The sequence below is a fragment of the Scyliorhinus torazame genome, chromosome 3 (assembly GCF_047496885.1).
Source record: "Scyliorhinus torazame isolate Kashiwa2021f chromosome 3, sScyTor2.1, whole genome shotgun sequence".
Lineage (NCBI taxonomy): Eukaryota > Metazoa > Chordata > Chondrichthyes > Carcharhiniformes > Scyliorhinidae > Scyliorhinus > Scyliorhinus torazame.
This window is the reverse complement of record NC_092709.1, coordinates 78,526,496-78,538,295: the sequence shown is the minus strand read 5'-3', so window position 1 is coordinate 78,538,295 and position 11,800 is coordinate 78,526,496.

Genomic DNA, 11,800 nt, shown 5'->3' with positions numbered 1-11,800 from the left:
TGAAGTGGAACCCCCCCCCCTGCACCCCCCCCCCCCCCCCCCCCCCCCACACAGAGGCGTTGGGTCCCCTCCCGGACAATCATCAGGGACATCCACTCCCCCCCCCAACCACTGCAGAAGTATCACCGCATTCCCCCCTCATTTTCTGCTCCCCCCCCCTCAGCACATATAACTGGAACCCTCCACCCTCCCAATGGGACTTACATGAGATTCCACCCTAACACTGCCCCTTGGCACAGCTTGGCATTGCCACGTTGGTACTGCCAGGTCAGCACATGGCCAACCTGGCAGTGCCACCAGGCAGTGGTCGCCTGTGCCTCGGCAGTAACAGTGAGCAGTGCCAGGCCACTTCTCAGACATGTCCCTTTCCCCCTGGGGTCTATACTTACCTTTGTACCCATAGAGAAATGCCTTCGACTGAAGTTCGTCTTTCAAAATCTGGTGTAAACCTCGTCGGCATGGCATTATGTCAGCGAGGTTTGAATATTCGATGAAGGGGAATCATGTGGTGTGGGGTGGGGGTGAGGGGGGGGGGGGGGCGGTCTGGCTAATGATATTAAAATTTATTGAAATCCATTGAAATTACATTCTCGCCCTTTGAGAGCGTGAACCTCGTGATGTCACTGGTGAGGGGCATGCAAAATCGGGAAGCACGATCTCTCCGTCGAGAATCACGCTTTCCAATTCTCTCCAGATTTTCCACCCACATTGCCATTCTCTCTGACATTGAACGCGGGATGAAAATTACACCCATTGTCTGCCCCGGTCTCTTTAGAGGTGCTTTCTTCCCAGAATTGATTACATTAATTTTTTTATTTTATCTCTTAGGTTTTTTAAAAAGCAAACTTACCCCATCATTGCTCTACTTACACATTATTTTTACAACCTACATATATCCCCTTTTGAATTGAAACCCATTCAAATCTACTCCTGTTGCCTTATGTAAAATCTTGATTGACATTCCTCTTGGTTCATTACCATATCAAACAATTATTTTAGGATGTTTCGATTTTCAGTCACCCTGTCTTACTCCAGTTACCGTAATCACAACCCCCCAACAGCTTGTATTTCAATACATAAGAAATTTGACAATGATAATACAAAAAGAAAAGGATTGCATTTTCTTGTTTACCCGACATGAGAGATGGCTGAACATTTGCAGCACTGTCTCCAGGTCTCGGGGCTTCATTCCTGCCAGTGACCTCTCAACTATCTGATCCCATTGCTCATTTACCATGTCTGGCAGGCTACCTTCTTCCACCAGCACCCACCACCCACGCCACCCCACCTCACCATGGATATGTAACTTCTTTCCTTCACTCCACCTCATTTACCTAGTCTTCCAGTGCAGCATCCAAAATATTGAAACTTGCTCTCTTCCCTGCCGCACAAACATGGATAAGAGAGCTGAATTCCAGAGATCAGGCAAGAGTCATTGCCCTTCATATCAAGATAGCATATGTTGAAGTGTAACATCAAGAAGCCCCAGCAAAGCTAAGTCAGGGGAAAACTCTCCACTGGTTTGAGCCATAGCTAGCATAAAGATGGCTTTGGTTGTTGGAGGTCAATCATCTTAGTTCCAGGTCTTCACTGCAGGAGTTCCCCAGGGTAGTATCCGAGGTCCAACCACCTTCAGTTGCTTCATCAGTGACCTTCTCTCCATCATACAATAAGAAGTGGTGGTATTCACTGATGTTTGCACAGTGTTCAATATCATTCACAATTCTTCACTTACTGAAGTAGTCCATGTCCATATGTAGCAAGATCCAGACAGCTTTTATGCTCAGGCTAACACGTGGGAAGTGACATCCACACCACACACAGGTGCCAGGCAGTGGCCATCTCCAATAATCAAACCATCTCCCTTTGACATTCATTGACATTATCATCACTGAATCTCCAAGTATCAACATCCTGGGGTTGCCATTGACAAGAAACTGATCTGATCCAGCCATATAAATACTGTGGCTGAAAGAACATGTCAGAGGCTGAGAATTCTGTGGAGAAGAACTCACCTCCTGACTCCTCAATCCTGTTCACAATTTACAAGACACAAATCGAATCTGATGGAATATTCTCCACTTGTCTGGATGAGTGCAGCTCTAGAAGCTCAACATCATCCAGGACGAAGTAGCCCGCTTGATTTGCACCCCATCCACCACTTAAAACATTCAATCCATCCACCAACAGCACACAGAGGCACTACTGTGTGCCATCTACAAGATGCACTGCAGCATCTCATGACAGCACTTTCTAACCCATGACTTCTACCACCTAGGTGGCAGGGAGCAGCAGATGCATAGGAATGTCACCACCTGCAAGATCCCCACCAGGTCACGCACCACCCTGACTTGGAACAAATTGCTGTTTCTCCACTATTGTTGGATCAAAATTCAGCAAATTCCTTCCGAACAGCACTATGGATGTGCCTTCACCAGATGGGCTGCAACAGTTCAAGAAGGCAGCTTACCACGACCTTCTCAAGGACAATTCGGGATGGCCGAAAAATGCAAGTGCCCACATCACACAAAATCATTTTTTAAAATGGCTGTGGGTTAATCGTGCATTTCCAGGTGTTATCCAATTTCATTCCAGGTGTTATCCAATTTCACTCCAGGTGTACCTTTCTCAACCCTCTGCAATATTTACTCTCAATTAGCGAGGTGCTGTTGGAAGATGACAACAGGTCAAACATAGCCACAAAAATGTTGGACAACTCTTATTAATGAGTGCTAGCAAGCAACTTACATGGTCGTGAGCTGTTCAGCAATCAGCTGACCAGTTGTTCTGAGGACATGTTTCAGCATCTTTCGCAAGGTTGCGTTTTAGCTAATCAAGGGCTAAATCAATGTTTCAGCTTCAGACTCCAACTCAGCCAGCAGAGAAACTCTTTGATGCCTCGGGTATTCAGGGAAAATTGTCCTGCTTTCTTTCAGGTGAAATTATTCTTAGGCAGCAACGTCCAACCTTCCTTCCAATTTAATCAGCTGACTAACCATAGCTTTGTAATATGCACCTAACATAATGCACTCGACCTGCTTTCCAGAAAGTTAAAGTGCAAAGATCCCATAATGATTCCACCCATTTGCTTCTGTTTTTCAGTTTCATTGGTTGACGGATAGGTGCTTTCGGCCAAGATCAAAACATGAAATATACGTTAGATCTTCACAGCAAGGCTGTTTATGGAGCGACAAGAAGCATGTTATAATGAGGGACATGTTCCAGAGGATGTGATTGTGTGGCTTATGTGCATTAGAGAGAACAATAAGCAATGCTTGTCAAATCAAAATCTGTCACATATTAGCAACAATAACCAGTAGCAAATCAATTTTTTCTTTGACATCTTTTTAATAGTTTGATTGGACTCAGAAAAAAGTTCATAAGTATTTTTCATTTGAATTTTTTTAAAATAAATGTTTTTTATTGGGTTTTTGAACAAAGTATATTTACCGTTATGTACACAGAATATGATATATATATATAGAAGACCCTATTTTGTTATAAGGTAATGTTTAATATTGTTTCTTTCACAATATCATTTAGTGCAGAAGGAGAATGGTTAGTAGATTAATGCCTTCTTAATTATGTACGAAAGTCACTGATGAAGCACTGCAACATCAAAACCAGCATTCACTACAAGCTCCCACTCCTGTGATTTATTCGCAGTATTGACCATGCAGCATATCTTCCATTATTTAGTATCCTCTGCTGGGTGAGACAAATGCGATTTTAACAGCAATCGACCCGAGTAACAAACTGTTCTTGAAAGCTTATTAAAGCAAACCTCTTGTCCTGGTCCGACTGGAGTTTCTTTATAGTCAGCAGAAGATCCTGATAGATAGGCCTCTGCTGAGAAGAAGTGCTTTTTTCAGTCTCCACAAGTCTATGATAGTGTGGATTGATTGAACGTAATAAAATAAGATTGCCTTTTCTAGTTGTGAAAAGGCTTACACTTGTATGAGCCAACAATATTATGACAGCATGGAAATTTGGTACATAAAGGAGGTTGTCCTCTGAATGTGTAAATCCCTTGTCTGGTTACCTTAGGCTATCTTTGTTTTTAAGCAAGCTGCTTCTAATGCATCAGAGCAAAACACAATGAACTGTTACAAAGAGCATGTCATTCCTTAAAAATATAAATTTCCTTAACGCTGATCTATGTGCCGTCAAACTGTAGGAATTGTTTTGCTGTGAATTATTGCAATTTGTAGTGTCTTTCATTAGGGGTATTATAATTGCCTGGACAAATGTAATACGGGTGTATTTTTATTATGGAAATTTTTCTACAAATACAGATGTGATTTATTCAAATTCCACAGCTGAAAACATCACGGGGAAAAAATAAACCCAAGCTTTTTATAGTCATCCAGTTTGTGGAAGAGGAAATGTAAACTTTTCAGGAAAAGAATTGTGACTGTTGAACTGGTGGGGACCATTTAAGTGTTTATTAGCTTGAATTTACTAATACAGTATAGAACCCAATGCTAATTAAAGGATTTCTCAACAAAATTTGTTCCAAATGAGCAGATGTCAGGCCAGCCCCAGTGGGGATTTATCAGAGGCTTCCTGTAGTCATCAACTTATTTTCAAAGAAAACTTTGAGTGGAGCTTGAAGGTGCATCCTACCCTCTCTACCCAACTGTGCAACAAGAATAGAAAAGCATATGGCAGGAGATTTTATAAATATATTTTAAAAAGGAAGAGAGTAGCTAAAGTAAATGTTGGTCCCTTGGAAGCAGAGACAGGAAATATTATCATGGGTCAATGAGAAAATGTCAGAGACATTGGCTAGTATTTTGTCAGACCAACGGGGGGAGGGCGCATGCCCACCAGTCAGTGAACCAGTCAGAAGCACCTATCCCTGGAAGGCCGAAAGGAAGAAGTGCCCTTCAGACACTTAAGTAACCACTGTGGCCTTCACCTCAAATGGGGTTTCTAGTGGCAGAAGTTCCACTCTGCTGTAGTCATCTAAGATGGCCACCTGCAAAGGACCATTGGAATTATGGCCAACCCAGGACTCAGACAGATTTCACAGCCTATGTGTATCTAAAACACAGGTAACCAGACCTGACTGAAACCCCTGCTCGTTTACATTTTAATGGTCCATTTTCCCAGGACAATAGAACTCCAATCAAGCAACCGGTACAGCCCCAGACTGATTGGCGCCACTCCCCTTGCTCAGAAAGTACAACTGCCAAGGTCAATGACCGCTAAGGACCCGCCCAGCTACCAAGGCACCCGCCCCTTTATTGGCTGAAATCGAAGGGAGTGATCAGAGCCCTATCGAACTATTGGGTCCAAGGTTAAGGACCGTACCAACGAGATCGAAATCCCAGAGGGATAAAAGAGGGCACAGTCATGTGTTCTGTCTCTTTTGGATCTGGCCTGTGCCAACCCAATTGCAGCAGGAACAGCCAGCTAAGTTCAAGACCAACGATTGATACCTGACGGCTGAACCCAGCAGAGACAGAGCCACTTTCTTCGAATCAGCCAAGTGAAATCCAGATAAAGGCCTTATCCATTTGCACAGTGCCAGTCACCCTGAAGTTAAGTATAGGTTATTGTAGCTGATAGGTGTAGTTTAACTCGTAGTAGATATTGTGGTTGCATGTTGAGATAACTCTTGTGTATGTGAATAAACTATCTTTTGAACTAACAAACTGGTTGTGTGGTCATTTGATCGAAATGGCGTGTGGTTCACCGAGATAAATAGAAATATCCACAGTATTTGCGACGCTGTTGGGACCTAAACAATACCAACACTGCCAAGAGCTGCTCGGTAATCAGAGGCTGGTAGATCCTCATGCCACCAGCATGAGCAGGAGTGGTAAATGTTGGTGGAACTGCACACACGAGAGGTCCAGAATCATCGTGGGACCCCAGGCCAAAGCTAAGAGAGGGCAGAATGGGATTGCGGAGGTGAGAGTCACGGAAAATGAGGATGAAGGGGGTGGTTGGAAACAAAGTCGGGGCCGCAGTGTGTACAATCTACAGCATGTAAAAGATGCATTGTTGCAAGTCATCGAGCCTCCTTTCAAACTCAGGACCTCTGCCACCCAGAAGGACAAGGGCTGCAGATACTTGGGAACACCACCATCTGCAGGTTCCTCTTCAAGCAACCCACCATCCTGACTTGGAATTATATTGGTGTTCCTTCACTATCACTTGGTCAAAATCCTTGAACTCCCATCTGAACAGCACAGTGGGTGTTGCACATAGACTGCAGTGGTTCAAGAGGCAACTCACCATCAGCTCCCTAAGGGAATTTATGGATGGGCAGCAAATGCAAATAGCCACATCCCATGAAATAATAAGAAAATATTGGAATACAAAAATAAAGACTTCTTATTACAATTGCGCAGGGATTTGACGAGCGCACACCTGGAACATTATGTGCAGTTTTGGTCTCCAGTTTTAAGGAAGGACATGGGTGGCATGGTGGCGCAGTGGTTAACACTGCTGCCTCACAGCGCTGAGGACCCGGGTTCTATTCCGGCACCGGGTCACTGGCCATGTGGAGTTTGCACATTCTCCCCATGTTTGCGTGAGTTGCACCCACAACCAACAGATGGTAGGTAAATTGGTCACACTAAATTGCCCCTTAATTGGAAAAAAAGAATCGGGCACTTAAAATTTATAAAAAGAGAAAAAAAAAGTAAGGAAGGATATACTTGCACTGGGGGCAGTATTACCGTTGCTTGTCAATGGGATTTCCCATTTAAGCCATCCCGCATTGCTGGGAAACCAGAGGGAGGGGGTCGGCTGGTGGGAACAGGGAAACCCAAAGGCCGGAGAAATTCAGCGTCAGACTCAAAGGATTGCTGTCTCAAGTTTCAAAATTCCCCCATCAGTTCTACAACCCTCCGGACCTCCCCGTTGGTGAGAGATCGTCCAGTCCTGCCATAAATTACCCTGCTTGGGGTTCCCCGGTAGAGCGGACGAGCCACATAAATTGCCATTGACTTCGGCGGGACTGGGAGGTCCTACCAGCGGTCAATGGTGAGCCGCCTCCACCACGGGAAAACCAGCCCCAGGGGGACGTGAAAACCCGGCCTAAACTGGCCAACACTGTGGTGGAAGAATTTATGCAGGCAACCTGTGAAGTAGCAACCATGTTGATGCTCTGGTGCCCAGTGCTCCTTACCAAGTTTGCACCAGGGAACAGGCAGAAGCCATTGCATTTTTAAGGAAAGAGTCGGAAACATTTGAAAAAAATAATTTCCCAATTTAAGTGAGAGTGAGCAAAAATAGATCAGCAAAGAGCCAGGGGGTTGGCATTTTCCGGCCCAGCCAGTGCTGAGCATCATCACGGATGCTGGATGTACTGGATGTGTGGCAGCCCCAGCTGAGGCATGTAGGAGATGCATGAGGGCACCTCAAACTGGATGCACTTCGAAGCCTACTATTATATAGAAGGAAGGCCCACAGCTCTTAGGGGCAATCAGTGTGTGTGTGTGTGTGTGGTGGTAGTGGGGGGCCCTCTCCATGGGAATGGTTATGGCTGAGACTGCCGCCTTTTCAGTCTTGCAGCTCATTCATTGGGCCAGTGAGAGGAGGCGTGCCAAGATGTTGTCAGCTTCCAGGTTCACGGGGGGTGGGGGGGGGGGCAGGTCCGACACCAGGAAAATTCCATCGAGGTCTGAAAAATACCCCAAAGTTGAGCCTCAATTGGTTACCCATAACGATTGGGCAAGTAGTTTCTGCTGCTTTGGGTCAGCTTCCAGCAAAAGCACACAGAAGCAGCAACACATCCGGAAGATGACCTCGGCCTAACGTTTGAAATTCCCCTGTATCCCTGCCTCCCAATTCACTCCTGTGAGGCTGGAAGGATTCTGTCCGATGAGACGCTGAGAGAAGAATTTGCTGTGAGTGCACCAAGCTTTAACATAATACCTTCAAGTGAAAACTCTGAAGCAGTCCCTCTGCTCAAGCAGTGACCATAAAGAAACCTCCGTTTAATAAGTCAGGTAGTTGACAATAATATGTGTTGAGTGATGGCAAAACCCTGCAATCATTTAAGTGATTGCGCTTGGAAAACAGAGAGAGCATGGATTTATGAAAAACAAATCATGCTTGTCAAATGTATTGGTATTCTTCGTGGATGTAACTAATAGAATTGATGAGGGGGAGTGAGTGGATGTGGTTTATTTGGATTTTCAGAAAGCTTTTGACAAAGTCCCACATAAGAGATTCGCGTGTAAAAATTAAAGCACATGGAATTGGGGGCTCCTATCTCCACCTGCTGTGGTCAACTGTGCGGTGCGCACCAGGTAGTGTCCCAGAAGCCTCTTCACTAAAGTGCCTAACCGAGGTGAGTGTCTCTGGGATTAGTGGAGGGTGCTGGAGATAGCTGTGACGCGAAGTCAGTGACATCCTCTGACTTGGGCTCCGGGTTGTCTTGCGCCTCGGGTGGAAGACTGGCGTCGGAGCGGCTCTCAGCGTCGGTACTCGGCTCACAGGGTGGGTTCAGGCTGTGGCACAGGCTGGGGGTGGGGGGACATCAGATATGCCTGCCCCATCTCCAGCAGGCCCTGCAGGACACAGAACAAGACGCAGGATTGGACCGTGGACTGGTGGGGGGGGGGGGGGGGAAGTTGCAGGTAGTGGGGGGAGTGCAGCTGGTGTGGAGGTGGTGTGAGGGTGGTGTGCGGGTGGTGTGGGGGTGGTGTGGGCGTGAAGGTGGTGGGGGATGGTGTTGGGGGGTGGGGAGATGACACACGTGTCATTGGGAACCACAAATCAGCAAGGTGTTACTTCCTCGCCCGCAGCTGTACTCCACCCCAGTGACCTCCCTTTCCTCCAGGCTGCCTGCCACATCCAGGAGCCCCTGCTCTACCATGGTGAGGGACCGCAAATCTAGCTTGTTCACCTCCAGTCTTCTGCTCCCGGCAGTTGTGACCGGCCTTCTCCTGGGGGAGTGGGGGGGGGGGGGCGCACAGAAAACAGTCCGCTGCATGCATCCCTGAGGCTTGGTAGTTGCCGGCCTCAGTGGTCAAAGCACCTGGCCATGATGGCCATTATGGGTGCTGGCATGTGGTGCAGGGTAGGGGTTCGGCTGCCCTCCGGGTGGGGGAGGGGTAGGGTTACGGGTGCGTGGGACGGGTATTAGTGCCAGTGCTGCCTACTCACCCTGGCCGCCCTGAGGAGTTCATGCAGTCTTTTCCAACACTGCTGGCCAGTTCAAATGATGTTGCCCATGGCGCTCACAGCTTCTGCCACCTGTGCCCAGGCACGGTGAATGCTGGTGGCTGGCAGCCTCATTCCTGGGCCAGGCTACAGGGTCTTTTACCTCTCCTCCACCACGTCCAGGAGGGTCTCCAGGTCAGCACCTGTGAAGCGTGGGCCTGCGCATTTGCTGCCATCTTGTTGGCTGGGATGGTGTGTGTGTGAAGTGATGTGAAGCTGCAACTTGTCAGCCTCCTGAGTCGACCACGAATCTGGTGAATCCCTCACCGTTTCCCATTGGAATCGATTGTGTTCCATGTGGTGCCGGTGCCAGCCCCTCAACAATAACGGAATCGGTCCAGGTGCAGCACTAGTTTGCTGTCGTGGAACTCCACAAATTCTGTGCCGGAGTTAGCACTTAGTCCCATTGGGTGGGATTCACTATTCCCCAATGCCGATTTCATAATCGGCGATCGGGCGGAGAATCCCTTCTGACACCCAAATCGGGGGTGGTGTCGGTTTAATGTTGGTTTTGGGTCCGCCGTACCCTCTGAAATGGCATCATTGCATTGTGCGCCGCACGCCATTGGAACGGACTGTGTCCAGCGTAGCTACAGTCAGGCGGGAGCCGTGCTTCCGCGAGGGGTGGGGGGACTGGTGGGGGTGGACAGGGGAGGGCAGGGGGCACTATCTGGCAGGTCAGGTCCGCGCATGGCCGACGCTATGTTTTAAGGCGCGACCGCTGAAGGTTGTCGCGGTGCTCATGTGCAGCCACGGACCCGACCATTCTTCAGCCGCCGTTTATATCGTGGGAGCTGGGATTTTCCCCCGGCGCGGCTGCTTGCCCCTCACCAGACACAGGATCGGTGAGGGGTCAGCGCCGATTTTTTTGTCATAAAACGCCACAGTTCCTCCACTGGTGTCAACACTTAGTCTGAAAAGGGTGAATCCAGCCCATTATCTCTCAAACGGAGAATCCCGTCCTATGTTTCGATCACAGGGCAGGTGGTGGGCTGGCATCAGGATATCTCTCGATGTGTGAATTAAATTGGGCTGAATAATGTTTCTCATCCATAATTATCATGATCTTGTGACATGCAAGGAGGAAACTGTTCAGCAGTCTAGTTATCAAAACGTATCTTGCACCGAAGTACTCATAGAATTTAATTTCAGAATAAGCATAAATTCACAAAATTAAAATAATATGTATATCCACAAAATAGTTTGTGATGTTATGCATGAAATTTTATTGTCATGGTATTGGTCCAGTAAGTTTTGGATTATTGCTCAATGACCTTCAGTTGATTACAGTGTTTCCATCATTATCAACCCTTCAGCAGGAATGCTATTACATAACAGCAACCTGGAATATTCTGGCTTTAAGTATCTTCTGCAACAAAGAGAAAAAATAGCTTGTTGCTCAACAACTTCAAAATATCAATATAACTAACAATGTTTCAACTGGTGCCTGACACACCTAAGGTTCGAAGTAAACTTCAGATCATCCGAAACACGCCCGCTGAATCTTAATTCGCACTGTGTTCTCTTCACGTCTGTCCTTGCCAATGCACATTGGTTCCCTTTCCAGCCATGTTGCAGCTTCAAAATTCTCTGTTCAAATTACTCCGTGGTCTCTCCTCCTCCCTAACCCTGTAACTGCCCCCATCGCACTCCGAAAACTGCTCTACCCGTCACATTCTGGCCTCTTCTGCATCCCTGATGTAATTCACCCCACCACTGGTGGCCACGCCTTCAGCAGCCTCAATACTAAGCTCGAAACTTCCCTCCCTAAACTGCACCACCTCTTTACGTCTCCCTCCTCCTCTAAGCCTACCACTTTGACTAAGCTCTGGACCATCTGCCTAAGTGTCTCCTTCTTTGGCTCAGTGTAAAGTTTGGCCTAATCATAGAATCATAGAATTTACAGTGCAAAGGAGGCCATTTGGCCCATCAAGTCTGCACCGCCCTTGGAAAGAGCACCCCTACCTCAGCCCATACCTCACCCTATCCCTACACCTCCACCCTATCCCCGTAACCACACCAAACCTTTTTTGGACGTTCTGGGCAATTTAGCATAACCAATCCACCTAATCTGCACATCTTTGGAGCATTCTGCTGTGTTAAAGCTGCTATATGAATGTCTGCCCGCTGTTGTTGATGCTGCCTTATCAATCATGAATGAGCAGAGAAGGAACCAATTAATGGCTGAAACACATTTCCCCTTCCACGTGTTGTTTCCTCATACTAAACTGTACATACATGAAAAGTAAAACATATAGCAGAATAACTTATAAAAGCCACACAGTAATTATTCAAATTAACCCTACATGTGTTCAGGTCTTGTTTGAAATCTATCCAGTAACTTTTGAGCCTGGAGGCTTACTCAAATTCCTGAGGATTGACATTGGCTTGTGTGATGCGGCCATCAATTCACACGAAACAAGGAGTAAAAGTAAACTGTGGCTTTAATCGACTAGAACAGTGCCTGCCTGCGACTGCTCTGCTACTGGGAGCCGCCTACAGGGCTACTGTTCTTTATACCTCCCCTCAAGGGGAGGAGCCGGGGCGGAGCCCACAAAGGCACCAACATGATACATCACAGGTAACACCTTACAATGGTCCATAGGTGAAGCCC